The 14,716-nt window shown below is 41.4% G+C and overlaps 1 protein-coding gene across 1 annotated transcript in view; it reads left to right on the forward strand.

Moving 5' to 3' along the window:
* The window catches only part of NCALD (neurocalcin delta), a 391,067-nt gene that overhangs the window by 118,167 nt on the left and 258,184 nt on the right, over window positions 1–14,716 (forward strand). Inside the window, exon 3 of the mRNA XM_087447567.1 lies at window positions 381–409. The gene's annotated coding sequence lies outside the window, so the exon portion shown is untranslated. The remainder of the gene's footprint in view (window positions 1–380; window positions 410–14,716) is intronic.

Consider the following 14,716-nt stretch of genomic DNA (forward strand, 5'->3'; position numbering starts at 1 on the left):
AAGCTACCTTGCATTGCTGAGATAAAACCAATTTGGTCATGATGCATTATCCTTTCAATATTTAGCTAGATTTAGTTTGCTAAGTTTTAGTCCTGAGATTGGATAAAATTTTCCTTTCTACAGATGGCAACTAGACTTTTGGTGGTGAACACCACGCAGTCTATGCAGAAGTCAAAATATAATGATGTACACCTGAAATTTATATGATGTTATAAACCAATGTGACCTCAATAAAAAAAAAATTCCTTTCTGGTGTTTTCCTTGTCAGGAATGGTTTTCAAAATACTGGAATTACTTGTACTTGAATACTTAGTGGAATACATGGTGTTTTCTTTGAGGGAAGAATTTTTACCTACTGATTTAATTTCTGATTTATTTAGGTTTTCTGTTTCTTCTTGAGTCGATTTTGGTAAGTTTTGTTTTTGGTTATATATACACATTTCTGTTGGATATATATGCGGGGGGACATTTCTGGGTCATGGGGTAGGTATATGTTCAGCTCTAGCAGATACTATCTAGCAGTTTTCCAAAATGGTTGAATTATTTGAAGAATTTATGTGCCAACCAGGAGTGTATGAGAGTTCTGATTTCTCCATATCCTTTCCAATACAAAGCATTTTCTGTTTTGTTTGATTTTTTTATTTAAGCTCTATTGGTGGGTGTGTAGTAGTATCACATTGTAGTTTTAATTTGTATTTCCCCATAGACTAATGAAGTTGGGTACCTTTTTATATGTTAATTGACCATTTAGACATCTTGTTTTGTGAAAAGAACTTTCAAGTATTAAAAAAAAAGTGAAGTGCTTATTCAAGTCTTTTTTTGTGTGTGTGAGAAATATCAGCCCTGAGCTAACATCCACGCCAATCCTCCTCTTTTTGCTGAGGAAGACTGGCCCTGGGCTAACATCCATGCCCGTCTTCCTCCTCTTTATATGGGACACCGCCACAGCATGGCCTGACAAGCGGTGCGTCGGTGCACGCCCAGGATCCGAACCCGGGCCACCAGCAGCGGAGCGCGCGCACTTAACCGCTACGCCACGGGGCCAGCCCCCTTTATTCAAGTCTTTTGAAAAAAAAAATTGGGTTGTATTATTGAATTGTTTTTCTTACTGAATTGTAGACATTTTTAATAATATGTATTCTGGATTTGAGGCCTTGGTAGGGCACATGTGTTGTAAATATCTTCTCTTTTTCTGTGCTTTACCTTTTCATTCTTTTTTTATGAACAGAAACTCCTTTAAAATAGAGTAAATTATCTGTTGTGTCCTAGTTAAGAAATCTTGGCCCCAACCCAAGATCACAAAGATGTTTTTCATTTTATTCTGAAAGCTATATTATTTTACTTTTACATTTTGATCCACAATGCATCTGGAATTGGTTTTGTTGTGTATGATATGAACTAGAGGGTCAAGATTACTTTTTTCCATGTGGATATGCGCTTGACCAAGCACCGTCCTTTGCCATAGCACTGTTTGTCTATTTATTTATTTTAGTTGTGCTTATTGAGGTATAATTAACAGACGGTAAAATTCACTCCCTTGAAATGTATGGTTTGATAAGTTTCGGCAAATGTATACAGTCATGTAACCACCACTACAATCAAGATGCAGAACATATCCAGCACCTGAAAGAATGCTCCTTAGGAAACGTACCTCCAGCACTTGGCAACCACCTGATTTCTGTCCCTAGATTTTTTTCTTTTTCAGAATATATAAATAGAGTCATATTGTATATAGCCTTTTGTTTCAGGCTTCTTTCACTTAGCATAAAGTTTTTGAGATTAGTCCATGTTGTTGCCTGTACCAATAGTTTGTTCTTTTTTATTGCTGAGTAGAATACCATCATGTAGATGTACCACAATTTGTTTATCCATTCACCGATTGATGAACATTTGGGTTATTTATAGTTTTTGGCTATTATGAATGAAGCTACTGTAATGGTCTATTAATAGGTCTTTGTATGGATATGTGTTTTCATTTCTCTTGAGTAAATTACTAAGAGTAGGATCATTGGGTCATATGGTAAGTGTAGCAAGTATGTGTTTAACATTAAAAAAAAAAATCCCTCCAGCTGTTTCTGAAGTGACTGTGCTATTTTACATTCCAATCAGCAATATATGAAATTTTAGTTGATCCACAGCCTCTCCAGCACTGTTGGTGTTATCAGTCTCTGTAATTTTAGCAATTTGAGTTGGTGTATAGTGTTATCTCATTGATGCTTTAATTCTCATTTCCCTGATGATTAGTAATGTTGAACATCTTTTCATGTGCTTCTTTGCCATCTGTATATCTTCTTTAGTGAGGAATCTGTTTAAATCATTCACCCATTTTTAAAATTATCTATCTTTCTATTATTGAGCTATACTAGAAAATATTCTGGGTACAAGCCCTTTATCAAATGTGTGCTTTGCAAATACCTTTTCCCAATCTGTGGCTTGTTTTTTCATATTCATAAAAATGTCGTTCAGAGACCGGCTTGGTGGCATGTAGTGGTTAAGTTCGCGCATTCCGCTCTGGCGTCCCAGGGTTTGCAGGTTCGGATCCTGGGTGCGGACATACTCACTGCTCATCAAGCCATGCTGAGGCGGTGTCCCACACAGAAGAACTAGAAGGACCTATAGTCAGGATATACTACTATGTACTGGGGCTTTGGGGAGAAAAAAGAAAAAAAAAAAGATGAAGATTGGCAACAGATGTTAACTCAGGGCCAATCTTCCTCCAAAAAAACATATGTCATTCAAAGAGCAGAAATTTTTAATTTTCATGAAGTTCAATTTATCAATCTTTTTTCTTTTATGGACAGCAGTTTTGTGTCCTAAGAAATTCTTGCTAAAATAAAGAATAGAAAGATGTTCTTATTTTTTTCTAGAAATTTTATAGTTTTTACATTTAATTATATGACACATTATGAGGTAATTTTTGTATCTGGTGTGAGGTAAGAGTCAAGGTTCAATTTTTTATATGGATGTCCAAATTTTCCAGCACCACGTGTTGGAAAAGCTATCCCTTTTCCCTTTTAATTACGTTGGCGCCTTTCTCTCTCTTTCCTTCTGATGCTCTAATTACATGCATGTTAGATGGTTTGATATTGTTGTACAGCTCTTGGATAATTTTTTTGTGTGTGTGAGGAAGATTGGCCCTGAGCTAACATCTGTGCACATCTTCCTCTATTTTGTATGTGGGACGCCGCCATGGCATGGCTTGAACGCAGCATGGTGAACCCCAGGCCACTGAAGTAGAGTGCATGAACTTAACCACTACTCCACCAGGCCGGCCCCTGCTCTTGGATACTTTAAAAATTTTTTTTCCTTTCTCTTTGGCTATTTCTGCTGACTTATCTTTAAGTTTACTGATTCTTCTCTTTAACTGTGTCCTGTCTCCTCATCAGCCTGCCAAAGGAATTCTTCATTTCTGATATTGCATTTTTATTTCTAGATTTCTATTTAATTCTTTACTATAGTTTCCATGTCTCTACTGAAATTCTCCATCTTTTCCTCGATTTTATCCTTCTTTTCCACAAGGGCCTTTTACATATTAATCATAGCTATTTTAAATTCTCTGTCTGTTTGTTCTAGTATCTGGGTCATCTGTCTAGTTCTGTTGTTTGCTTTATCTTAACAATGGGTTATTTTTCCCTTGGTTTTTTGAATGTCTTATAACTTTGATTGGATTTTGGACATTGTTGGTAGAAGAGCAATTGATGATAAACTAAATAATATTGCTACCCAGAAATGGGCACACTTCTTTTGCGAGGCTGTTGATGTGAGAGGGGTTGAGTCAATCTTGTTAGCCGTCAATAAGATTAGTAGTTAGTAGGGATTTGGGGTGGGGTTGGGCTCCTGATTGCTATGGTTATCTTCAGCTCAGCAGACTCCAAAGTTTTCCCGTGGTGGATTGTATTGACCTTATGCTTAGTGTGGCCTGGTGTGCTAGAGGTTTTTTCTCACTATCCAGACTCCATCTTCAGCTTTCAGCAGATCCTTCCCAGTTGCTCCATTGGGGGACTCTCTCCCCGTGTTTGTGCTCCTCTCCTAGTAGTGACCCGCTCTTTCTCATTGCTAAGTGCAAAGTTGTGGCCACCGGCGTGGTAGGGTCCTCAGTTCTCCTGGTCCAGCCTCAGTCTTGGGCAGGCCTGTGTGTCTAGGCCTTGGGACCTGGGCTTGGTCCATGTTCTTGCTCCTCTTCATGGCAGCCAATCTCTGCCTTGTATCTGTGGGTGGGAGAGAGGTCTGCCTCCCTGAGTGGTAGCAGAGCTCTTCTTTGTGTCTCTGGCCCTGAGAGTTTCTTGTCCTTCCATCAGGGCAGATGGCTTTTGCTTCTACCCTTCCCAAGAATCAGTGGATCTTTGCTTGGTCCTCCGGAGTGGGAAGATTTTCTGCTCCTCTCCCATGGTTTAAGGCTTTTGCTTAATGTGAAACAAAGTTCTGGGAAGTGGATGGGGTTTCTTTTCTGGGCCCCACTAAAGAGAGCACTCCTCAGTCTCTGACCCTGCCCTATTCCTTCTCATGAGTGCCTATTGGAGACCCATAGAAAAAACCTTGAGAGAGGCTCCCAGGGATTCTATACTATCACACTAGCCCACACATGCTTTAAGAATTCATCAAAATTTCAGCTGTTTTCTTCTTACCTGGTTTTATGGTGGCCACCTCTTCCTACTGTGCTCTGTCCAAGGTAGCAATTTGTGTGTCTCATTTCTCCCTGAAGGACCATGTTATTCTCTAAATTAGTTCGCCTGGTTGTCTTGTAACCTTAGCTCTCTGATGGGCTTAATACGAGTTATGATTTTGTTGATTTCTCAGCCTTTTCTCACTGTTCGGTTGGAAGTGATATCTTCTTTGGCTTTCTGTCACCTACGTGGGTGCAGAACTGTGTTGCGGCTTTTTAAGAGCCACTGGTATTAAAGGAAAATTTTGGTTGTAAATAAAAATGCCAGTCAGAAATGGATGAAAGCTGAATCAAAAGAAGGCTTTTGATTAAATTTGATTAAATTCAATTTGATAAAACCACAGTCCAAAACTTAACAGGAGAACTGTAAGGACTTAAACTTTCTTATTCTCTTGAGTTCGCTGTACTTGGCATTCTTTTCTCCTTCTCAGGAAATACCTGCCTACAGTGGGAGGAATAGCACAATAGAATAGTGTGGTTCTGAGGTCTAGGGTAAGGGAAAGAACAAGATGGCTCTCCCTGTCATAATTGCCTTCATGAGAAGGAGATGAGAAAGGGAGACAGAGGAAAAGATGACAAAGAGACAGTGTAACAGGCCCTCTGGAGGTTTGCAGCTTCCCAGAAAAGGGATGTGAAACGAAAGATCCTAAAGAACTGCAGATGTCCATGGGGCCAAGGAGTGCACCATCATAATTCCAGACAGATCGTGATGATTCCCCAGCCATCTCAGGAACAGTCACCTCAAATTTATTTAACCTTCTACATCCTTCCTACTCCGAGGGTGGTCTGGAGACCAGCGGCATCAGCCTCACCTGAGAGCTTGTCAGAAATGCAGAATCGCAGGTCCCACCTTCAGACCTGATGAATCAGAATCTGCATTTTAACAGGATTCCCAGGCATTTGAATCTTTGAGAAATGAGGTTTCATAGAATCAGTTTCTTTTCTTTCTTTTTTTTTTTCTAGCCAACTGTGCTTTTAATAATGAGATTAAAATCCTTCAAAGTCAAAATATTGTGAAGGTAACCCTACTTTAAGAATAAACTGGGATATAGTGCACAAAATTAAGGCATTTAAATGCATTTTCTAGTTAAATTATTGACTTTAATTGAACAATTATCATTGATATGTATATTTAAAGCTTCTTATTTTCAAATTCTTTGAGCTTTGTATTCCTAGCTCTCAAAAATCTTGACTCTTTCTTGTAGCAGGGATTTTTCTGTTGCTCCCTCTTACAAAGGGATTTCTTAGACCTATGAAGCCTGCCTCCTGTGGGCAGTACTGTCTTCCTCTCCACCTTGGTTTCAGCTCAAGCAACAGGTTCCTGCATGAAGCATCTACTGATGCTTCAAAATCTGGCCCAAAATGTTCTAGCAAGGACCCATCTCTCTGTAAAGGTTCTTGACAAGAGACCCTCAGCTTTTTAATCTTCCCAACTTTGAGAATCCTGTGATGCAATGATGGGCCTCTGCTGTCAGACTTCTAATCTTCTCTTTTTTTTTTTCGAGAATTTTCAATAACGGTTACTTTACATTTATCCCCATTCTTAGGTTGTCCTCTTTCCTTTGACACCATAAAAAATGCTGGCCGGGATTGCTGGATTATTTTGCCTTCTTTTCCTTTGCTTTTGTATCCAGGTATTTTGAAGCCCACTTCCCTCCCTGCCCCTTAGTGAGAGACATGAAGTCAAAGAGTTCTGACAATATCGTTAAATTATTTTAACATATCTCGTTCAACTTGGGACCATCATGTGAGTGTTCTGGGCAGGTAGACAGGGAAGGGCACAAGGTCATGCCTCCCAGCTGCGTCAGCCCAGGTAAAGAGTTGTCCTAGTTGCTCAGGGCCAGTGAATTCTGCTTTAATCTCAGTGGTCACCTGTAACTGCAAGGGAGGGCTGGGAAATGTGTCTTTGAGTTGGGCATATTGCTGCTGCAAAAGAAACCAGAGCTGGGTTCGCTGTGGATGGAGAACTCAATGCAGACATCAGAGAGACAGGGAGCTCAGTATCAGCTTTACTCCCAGTGATCCTGGATTGAATGAGCTTAAATAGTGGACAGGATCAGCTAGAATCAGGCCTCTTGTTACTTTTAGTGATGAAATCTTCTTTCACAGAAAAGAGAAACACACGCTGCTGAGGCCAGAAATAGAGAGAAGCAAGGGTGACCAGACCTCCACGCACTTTCTCTCACTCAGTTGGAACTGTTCAAGAAGTCACTCCCTTGAGGAATGAAGGGTAGAAATCACCTTCCAATAGTTTTAAGAAGACAAACAGTTTTGTTTTGTGTGCCCAGGCAGGGATGCTAGAAGGAAAGAATGATGCTTCTCCTAAAAATTGTTAGATACATATGTGTGTCACACATGCACAATATCTTCTTATATATTATGACATATTGTGACAGTTGTGTTACATTTGGTTCTTTATATATTTTTTTCAACTCCTGCCATTAATGACCTTGTAGTATAGGTCGTAATTTGTTATGGGAGTTGAGAAAAGGGAGAATTCACATGTGTTGAAGTGGTGAAGCCCTCACAAAGGAGAGGGAGAGAAATAGCTTATAGATTTTAAAAAGTGGGTAGAATTGTTCCAGGTAGAGAAGGAGAAGGGTGATTCAGGGTGAATAAACAGCCTGGGCTGCAGCCAGGAGACTTCCAGCTGCTTCGGGGGCTTGCTGCAGGGTTCTTCAGCGAGTCTCCCACACGGCCATACAGAAACAAACAAACGAGCTGCTGTTCCTCCCCTCACCGAGGGGCTGATGCAGACCCCCTTGGTGGGCAGCAGACTCTGGTCCCTCTTCTTGGCCTTGTCAACCTTGGCTCCTGCTGTCACGCTGATTGACAACAGCCTGGGTCCCTACCCCAGGCTCCGCTCAGGGCTGTGAGTTGACAGCTCATCGTTGCTGCTGATTGTTTTGCTGATGGTGCTTTGTGGCTATTTTGTTTTTTCTCCAGCATTCCTTAATTAGAGGAAATGACACCATGTGCTGTCCAATCAACCTCTTGTTGGATATTATTACATTTGTAGGAGAATCAGGCCACATTTGAGTTTGTTCCTGCCAAGCTGTTATGAGGATCAAGGCCTGCGGCGCCCTTGGCTTGGCAGAGCAGTGGCCCCCACCCAACTCTGTGAAAGGTTTGCCACTGGCGTGAGGGAAGGGCATTCTCCATTCCCAGTGTGGGCTCAGAGTACCCAGACTCCACCAGGGCCCCTGTTCAGGCAGCAATGTCCCGCTGACCTTTTATACCTCACGGTGGCCATTGACCTAATAGGATGCTGACTTTCTTCTCTCTGAATTGAGATGTTTATTTCAGGATGCCTTTGATATTTACCTTTCATGGCTAATATGGAGAAACCCTTTCATTTTTCCCTGGAAGAAACACAGATATGATCTGAGGATGGCTCCTATTTGGTGAAGGTGTAGAGGTGGTTTGCCATGAAGATTAGTGAGATTTCACTACATTGCTTTAATTAACTGGAAGAACGATCTTAAGTTATAAAATATTCTGAATTATACAATAAATCTGAAGAGCTTTACAACTGTAAAGTCTATAGAATAACTTTTACCAGCTGTTTTTTTAAGTAGTGGTCCCGTCTAAGGCTACTTTATTGAATGCTTTATTTTGGAATAGCTGTGTTTATTTGCATGTAAACTGTGTATGAAATTTTTAAACATCAGTTTATTTGTTCCAGGAGTATGGACCTTTCTTTTCTAATTTTTTGTTTTTGGTATTAACTCATTGCAACAAGGATTTATTGAGCCTGCTGGGGTGCCCTCCATCTTAACAAAGCAGTATGAGACACAGTTTCTGCCCTCAAGGAGCCTACATTCTAACTGGGAAATCAATGTTCTCCAGTGGTCCTTTCTTCATGGCTACCTTGAAGGCATCCGTGTGGTTACATCTGTGTGGTTTTTCTCCAAGAGTGTTCAGTGTTGGAGCAGAAAACAGAATACAGGATTTTCCAGGGTTGGAAAGACAAAAGGACACAGATAGTGAAGGTTCTATGGAGAGACCATAAGTGTCTCAGCTTGGGCACAGAGGGAAGGGAAGCTAAGGTGTGTGTGTGGGCGGGGGGGGCAGTCAGGGGATATCACGAAGATGGAGAAAGCAGTTAATGGACATGGTGCATTGGTGGGTGGGTGGGTGGAGGCCAAAGACAGGAGGACTCCATGAGGTCAACAAAGAAATGGAGAGGGGATAAAGGGCAAGAGAGAGAGAACAAAATGCTACGTGACTGTTTCCTGCTGGTCTGTCTTGTCTCCTCAAGGAAAGGGCAAAAAAGGGCCAGGCATGACATTTCTTTTGTGTCTCCTTCAGCTCCTGGTTCAGTGTGACACTCATAGCATGTGCTCCCTAAATATTTTCTGAAGAAATTCAGCTCATTCATGGGCTTTGTGAAGATCATTTGGGGTCAGTGATCAGATTTCTTTCACATATGTTGAAATGACTGAGGTGCTCATTGGTTCCTGTATATGGTGAGCTCGAAGGTGATTCCTGACATCCTCTGACGGTGATGTGAACACCCCCACACACACTATGGGGAAGAGGAAGTCTCCATCATCTGATATTCGTTCATTACTTTCAGGTGAAGAAAAATTATTATCTCTAGGGAGACAGTCTGGGGCGACCTCAGAGACTCCCACATGCTGGATGTGATTTTCCCTTCCCAGTAAAGCCCCCAATGCTGTTCCTTTCCATAGGCCAGTAGTTCTCCTTTCGCTTCTCATTATTTTTCAGTCTAAGCACATTTGAAGGCCTGAAGGAGCAATTTAAACTTCTTTCTGATCCTATTACTGTTCCCCTGCTCAACATTCAACTTTTTCTTATATTTATATTTAGCTGAAGTAATTTTCATGAAAGACTTCCACAATTGAAGTCACAGCAAAAACTAGAGAATCAAATTTTAGTTTTGGAATAAATGCTAAAACTTGACGATCTCATTCCTAAATATTCTTGTGCATTTTATAATTAACTTGCTGCTCCCTGGGCACCACACCCACTGTGAGTTCTTTGTGATGGTGTCTGATATTCACTTGGTTGCCCAAGTGCTGGCCTAGTGCTAGGACACAGTAGAGGCTTACCAGTGTGTGCACCTGAAGGGAATGTGTCGTACGTCCAGTTCAAACATACCAGGAGCACCTCTAATGCATATTTTCTTATAGCGTTTTTAAGTTCCCTAAGCTGTACCCCAGACACAACGAACTTGACCAGAATCATGCGGTTACCATGGCATCCAAAGAGAGCCCTTGGAAGCTGATCGACTTCTCCAGAGAGAAAGATGGTAAATTGCTCTGATAGAACATTTTCTACCTTAGAAGCTGAGAATAGACACTATATTTATCTGAAACAGCAAATCTGATTTTCAAAACTTCTCTCAAACATAATCTTTTGTAAGATACTTGCCAAAAACTGCTCACAGGTTTATATGCTCTAGCACTGACTTGTAGCAGCTTTTCTTTCATCTCTGATCTGGAAACTTCTTTTTGAGTAAAATAGGAAAGTGAACAGCTCTGGCTAAGAAATCCCTTTCAATTTCAGAGAAGAGTTGAAGTAACTAATCCCTCCTGTGTACTCAGGGAGAGTGAAGCAAAAATGGGTCTAACCATGAATAAAATGTCAGGCCTGCCCTCTTCACAGGCCACTTCTCCCCTCACACAGTTCTTTGATGATAATCTCATTCTCATTAATTGCTAACTCCAAAGCAACAGAGCTCAGATCTTTGAAAGTGTTGCTTTTTGTAAAATCTTATTTTCTGAAATTTCCGCTTAATGGAAGGGCCACTGAACCTCTAACATTTTGCTTTAGAGTTAGTAGGCAGGGTCTAAGTCTTTAATTTCTATTGCTTGACATGTGTACAACACTTTGCAGTGTTCAAAGTACTTTTACACTTTACATCCATTGTTATTTGAGCTAAGTAACAACCCCTATAAGGCAGTGAGACAGATTTTTTTTTTTTTTTGTGGGGAAGATCAGCTCTGAGCTAACATCCATGCCAATCTGCCTCTTTTTGCTGAGGAAGACTGGCCCTAGGCTAACATTCATGCCCATCTTCCTCTACTTTATATGGGACGCCGCCACAGCACGGCCTGACAAGCACTGCATCGTGCGGATCTGAATCCGGGCTGCCAGCAGCGGAGCGTGAGCACTTAACCGCTACACTACGGGGCAGGCCCCCAGATTTTTTTTTAATTCCCATTTTTTTGAATGAGGAGATTGAAAATCAGAAAGATTATGCCTCCTTTAAAATCAGCTCTTACCAGGAGGTAGACATGGAAGTGGAACCTACCCTTCCTGTTCCTCATTCAGACTTGAGTTGCCGTATCATGGTGGGCGAAGGGTGAGGATGGCAAGGGAGAACCTATTGCTTGTTTGGTAATTATCTGTCTCCCTGATTTGACTTCAAGCTCCCTGAAGGTGGAGAATATTTTATTCATTGTTTGATTCCAGTGCCTAGAGTAGTACCTGGCACATAGTAGATGCTTAATTAACATTTTTGTTAATAAATGAATAGTAATAATGCCGACATTTTCACCTCTACCTATCCCCTCCTTACACATTCCAATGGCATAGGAAATGCTGAGTCTAAGAGTTATATCTAAAATAAATAGGCAAAGATAGGGGCATAGTGCGGAAGTGCAGGTTGTCAATCCATCAAAGTACTGGGTGAAGAATACTGAACTGAGCTGCAGAAAAACATAGAAGGAACTGGAAATATATCTGCTGCCTTCAGGGAGCTTAAAATCAACTTAGAGAAACAGAATACCCACCATGGCGATGATGAAGAAAATCACCATCGTCCAGCAGCCTGTTTGGTTGGCCCTGCTCTCTTAGAAACTCGAAGTTGGGGGAAATAAAAAGGACACACCCTGCAAAAACCCTTCATCTCAGAGGAAGGAGGACGTGGAAGAACTCTCCTGCCACTTTCTTTGTTTGCTTCTATAATTACCTCTACCTTTTCAAGTGTTTTCATGCAAGAAACTAAATACAGCAACTGGTGGAGGGATGAATCACTCTCATTAACTGGAATACAAGGAGAACTTTGACAAAGCCTCAATTGGCTCTTTTGTTTAAATAGTCAAGCAATTATGCTGTAATTTAGCATCAGTAAACAATTGATTCTATCCTTTGCCAAAGCTAATGGCTTCCATGTCCTTTAGGGGCAATGCTTTTCAAGGTTTAGTCCTCAAACCACCTGCTTAAGTATCCACTGCTGAAATTCCGATTCAAGGGGTCTGGTGCAGGGTCTGGGAATCTGCTTTTTTTTAAATAGGCGTTTTATTTTGGAATAATTTTATACTTACAGAAAAGTTGCAAAGATGGTACAGAAAGTTCCTGTATTTCCTTCACCTAGCTTCCCCTAATGTTAACTTCTTACATAACCAGAATATATTTGTCAAAATTAGTAAATTAATATCAGTGCAATCATACTAACTAAGCTACAGACTTCATTCAAATTTCACCAGTTTTTGCGCTAACGTCCTTTTATCTGTTCAATCCAGGATATCCTGTTACATTTAGTCGTCATGTCTCCTTAGTCCCCTCGAATCTGTGATAGTTTCTTAGTCTTTCCTCGAATCTGCTTTTTTAATAAGCTCCCCAGGTGGTTCCCAGACACTAGAATTCAACACCCATTGCTCTTTCAAAGCCAGGACAGACCTGGGCGCACCTGACAAGTGTTGAGAAGGAAGTGCATGGGGGGACCACTGCTTACCTGGGTGGCACCTTGTACTTTTTATCCCAAGTCATGCTCCTGTCAGTCAGGAACCCAGCAGGAAACAGAAAGGACACTCTGGAGGAGTCTGGAGAGATTTTAGCAAAAGTACTATTTACAGAAGTGTAGGTAAGGTGAAAGGAACAAATAAGGGATACGAGGACAACCAGGAACTCTCAGCAGTGAAAAGCTTTTACTCTGGGGCAAGAGGAGTAGGGGCCACACAGGTGGAGCAGTAGTCAGGGATGTGTCGGTGGGGAACTAGCCACTGCCAGAAATACGAGACTCTAGTGTGTGGAGGACATGGGGGAAGGCAGACCGGGAGCTTGTCTCCTCTACCCTGGATCTCCTGCTGGTGCCTCCCCTTGGTGGAACTCGACAAGAAGCCAGAGAGTCAGGAATAGATGACACAGTTCCTGGGCACAGAGGAGGGAGAGAATGGTGGAGAATGGATCAGGAGAATGGATTTAGAGAGGGGTTGAGGTAAGAATAACCAGCATAGTGTTAAAGCAAGATACAAGAGGGATAGCCTGGTTACTTAGTCGTGCCTGGGTTAAAATGTGTGCTCTGCTTATTAATTCATAGCTACTATGTTATTAGAGGTCTATAGCTTAATTAAAAAAAAGGGGGATCCAATAAAAACGTTACATTTAGCCTTGGAAACTGTACAATTTATCAACTTGTTGCAAATTCAGCAAATATCCTTTTGGTGGGTTGATGATATAAAGAGAACTATAGCCTCCAGCTAAATAAATAAATATCCAGACTGAAGAAAAAGAAGTGCCATCTGAGATGTAGTCTTAGAATTGATAATGGGTTTTAAGAGTGTCATATACGGCCTTGTACGATTTGGATAAAACAGTGCTTTTTTTTCTCATTTTTTAAATTTTGTTACTTGGTTCTAGTTTTTGAAAGGCAATATTGTCACTTTCCTGCAGTATAGTGAATTAAATTCTGGGCACCACAGAAAAAGACTCAGAAAATGTTCCTCTTCTTTTTGTAATTGCAAAAGAATAAGAATGGAAGAAAGCTCATCTTTCTCAAGCATCCATGAGACTTACAGAGAATCACTAGTCTTTAGAACCGGGCTTTCCTGGGTTGTATCCAATGGGGGTTTTTTGATGGTGGGGGGGCTGGTAAGTGAACGGGTGAGATTTTTTTTTTCCCCTCATTTCAAAAAAGGAGTAGAACTTAGACAGGAGGAATGTTAGCTGTATTTTGCCGTTTTTGACATTAAATACATTAAGTTTGCCAAAGCAGAAAGCTTGGTGGAGGTTTGTTTTGCTCATGCATGTTTTTCATAGTTTCTGGTCTTCCTTTGTGTTTGCTCACTGTCCTCAGCCAGGAAACAAGCACTTCTATATTTATTTTGCAAAATGGTTGCATTGGGATCTTGGCAGAAAACAGAATTTACCTCAGAGGGTTTGAATGAAGCGAGTTTAATGAAGGGACTATTGCAGACCTGTGGGCAGTGTTACAGGAACAAGCAAAGGGCGGTCTAGCACCCAGGAACTAGCAGCAGCAGGAAGGCATTGCCACCCCAGGCTGAAGGGACAAGAGGAACAAATAGTGGAGTCCAGTGAGGGTAGTAATTATGGAGGAAGGGCCACTGGACAGAAGCCATAGCTATGAAGGGATGTAACTGTTGTCAGACACTGCAGTGAAACAGGGAGAGAGTAGGGAAAACAGCCCCCTCCATCACTCTCCTCCCACCCTCCCATCTTTGGCTGGTACCCCCCCTTAGTCAAGCCTACTGGGAAGCTGGAGGGCCCGGAAGGACGGGTGACACGGGGGCAGGAGAGGTGGAGTGTGGTTGGAGGTGTCGTAGACGGGGGATGGGGAATACCCAGCAATATGGTCCATTGTTATTGAGCCCCCAGAATGATTACTTGTGACATTAGGTTTGGAGGAAACTCAAAGTAGACGCATTAAATTAATGAGCAAATCCATTTTCTATAGAGCCAATTTCATTGTTTTAAATATCACTCCCCTAGCCTTTTCTGAAGTTTTAGTGCATAAAGACCCTGTTTTCTCAAGCCCAGTGTGTGGTGAGAAAGCTGTTGACCTTTAACATAGCATGCAGCCTGCATTTGGCCTCCAGGGCCCCTGAGGGAGGGGGACCAGCATAGCTTGTGGTGTTGGGCGCCCCAACTGGCATTTTCAGAGTTAAAAATGGCCATCATAATGTGTATGCTCTCATTGTCTTAATGGGTTGTTTTTGTTGGAGCGAAATGTAATTACTAAATAATCACTTCCAGTTGTTCATTGATTATTTGTGCATGAATTATTTAATGAAAATAGGCCCAGACGACACGTGGTGGAAAGGCTTGTTTCTGGGAAGAACATTC

This window comes from Ceratotherium simum, chromosome 23 (assembly GCF_057802395.1).
Source record: "Ceratotherium simum simum isolate JZ-2026a chromosome 23, ASM5780239v1, whole genome shotgun sequence".
Lineage (NCBI taxonomy): Eukaryota > Metazoa > Chordata > Mammalia > Perissodactyla > Rhinocerotidae > Ceratotherium > Ceratotherium simum.